This window comes from Drosophila subpulchrella, unplaced genomic scaffold (assembly GCF_014743375.2).
Source record: "Drosophila subpulchrella strain 33 F10 #4 breed RU33 unplaced genomic scaffold, RU_Dsub_v1.1 Primary Assembly Seq12, whole genome shotgun sequence".
NCBI lineage: Eukaryota > Metazoa > Arthropoda > Insecta > Diptera > Drosophilidae > Drosophila > Drosophila subpulchrella.
The window spans coordinates 1-2,508 of NW_023665462.1; the positions used below are offsets into that span (position 1 = coordinate 1).

A 2,508-nucleotide genomic window follows, 5' to 3' on the forward strand; every position below is an offset into this window, starting at 1 on the left:
ACTGAATTCAAGCTGATAAGCTGGAGGTATTATATTTGAAACAAAAAGGGCTCACAGTACACAGCAAAATATATTTGTATTTAAATAAAATGATAAAACATTTTTTTCTATTTAAATATAGGCAATTAATTAATTTATTTATTGCAGAAGGTAGTCAAAAGTTGATATGGTAAGGTTTTTATAAGAAAAACATCGGGTTTGATAATAAAAATCCTTTGCAAAAGGACACAAAAGGCCTAAATATTTTATATTTACAAGCTTACCAACATGGAAACATCCCAAAATATACCTTAAAAAAGATTATGAAATTATAAATATTGATTATTCAATTAACTGATTAACTTTTTTGTCTATTCCAGGTGTGGGCAAAACCCGTTTGGTCATCAGGTACATAAAGAACACCTTGCACCGGAGTGAGAGCGAGGTCCCCACGATAGCCGTGTCCTTCTTCACGTGCAACATCATCCTGGACGAGGTCAAAATTAAATTGCAAGTGCGTATCCGCCAGTAGCCAGCATATGTATCAGTGCACCCAACTCTTTCGGGGCAATCGCAAATGGAATTGCCTCGTAAAAAAGCCGAAGCCAAAGGCAAAGCCAAAGGAATTTGCCACTGCCCCACGCCCACTAATCCTATTTGCCGGCTTGGCTGCCGGAACGCTAATCTGGGTTTATTCCGCCACTGGCTTCGCCACGGGTCCTGTTTTTTGTCCAACTCCGCCTACGCCCCACTGTTTCGGTCACTTTATTTGTTTTTTTTTTTGCAATTTCTGCGTCCGCTGCACTTTGTGTGTTATTCGCCTTTTTTTTAAGCGAGCTTTCGTCTTTTTTTATAGTTTATTGATAAGCTAAACGAGAGCGGCAGCAGCTTCCCGCATTGCAAAAGGGTTACCACCCACTTGGCCCCGGCTGCCATATTTACTCTTGGGTGATTTCGATTTTATACGCAGCCATATAACAATGGCCACTACAATAACAGGACGTTTACTTTCCAACGCCGATCTATTTTTACCCTAACAGGATTTGTTCTCATTTTAGGTAGTTTATTTTTTGGCTTTCTTAAAGCCTAGAATAACCTTTGTAAAAAACTATTGCTCCGGCTGTCGAGGGTTCAGAATATTTCTTTAGGTTCTTTAAATTAGTAAAGCTTTTTGTAAAGAGCCTTCTTTAATGCATACCAAATGAAATAAGAAACAGGTCAGATTTGTTTTCTTTCCAGTTGACCTTTATCCATAGCGTGGTGTGAGTTTCGCCAGACCAGCAGAAACAGTCGTCGTCTGAGCACAATAAGTATGAATACATAATAGGATATAGTTTTCGGATTCCGCTTGTTAGTTTCGCATGCGGGGCTCTTTGTTTCTTTTGTGAGTTTTTGTGTGCTTCGATTTAGTTTCGCCAATGAACATGTCGTTGCCCCAAAATTTTTATGAAGCGCATAAAGAGGAGTCCCCTCGAAAAGACCTGGAGTACGGATCCCACATCGAATATGATTGTTATTGCTGTGGGAAAACCCGTCCATAAAAACCGCAATTGCAGAATAAGCGCTGAATGACTCAATTAAAGTTCAAGTGGAAGCGAACGAACTCTAACCAGTGGTCACTTTCTCTCTCTTTTGTAGATTTGGGACACAGCTGGCCAGGAGCGATATAGGGCGGTGGCGCCCATGTATTATAGAAATGCCAATGCCGCCATTCTGGTCTTCGATCTGACGCAATACAAGACCTTCACGGAGATCAAGTCGTGGATTCAGGAGCTGCATCGCAATGTTCAGGACCCGATGATACTGACGCTGTGGTGGGAACAAAATGGATATGCAGCAGCAGCGAGCGGTGTCCAGGAGGAGGCCTTTGTGTTTGCCACCTCCATTGGGGCCACCTACTTCGAAACCCTCCACGGAAACGGAATCAGGGACTGGAGCAGGTGTTCATCTCCACGGCCCAGGATTGGTTCGCCTGGCGGACGAGGGGCAAGAGTCCCTCGCTGCGCTCCTTTGAGTCGAGTGATTCGCTGGCCTACACCAACCCCAACACTGCCCTCAGCCACACGGTGGCCGCCTTGGCCAGAAGCCCGGGAAACGCTGCCTTTCGGCTGCCCCTACGTTGATATAGGATTGGCGGTGGAGGGCGAGGATGTGAAGACCAATGGTGTGGGACGGGAGACGGCTGGAGACGGCGCCCTGGAGCATTGAGCACATTGCCCTCGGCGAGGTGGAAAGGCCCAGTTGGTGCTGCTACTAAGATCTACATATACGATCCCTAGGATCCATCTCTGTGAAAGAACCATGTGATGTCGTTAACAGAAGAGACTGTAGTTCGAATACGGCCAGTTCAAGGGCCAACCAGCATCGTTTAAGCAATGACCCAACCCAACTCTAGATATGCAAAGACCATAAACCAGCCGACACAAAAGCAAGAAGCAAACTTGGCTTGAAGCTATGTATTAATAAACTGATTAGGCTAGATCCACGATCCACCCAATCCACTGACAAGGCGCTGGGATTGTCCGCTTC

The 2,508-nt window shown here is 44.8% G+C and overlaps 1 pseudogene; it reads left to right on the forward strand.

Annotated features, from left to right (window-relative positions):
- Positions 1-343: 343 nt before the first annotated feature.
- On the forward strand, positions 344-2,264 carry LOC119558622 (annotated as a pseudogene).
- Positions 2,265-2,508: the final 244 nt, after the last annotated feature.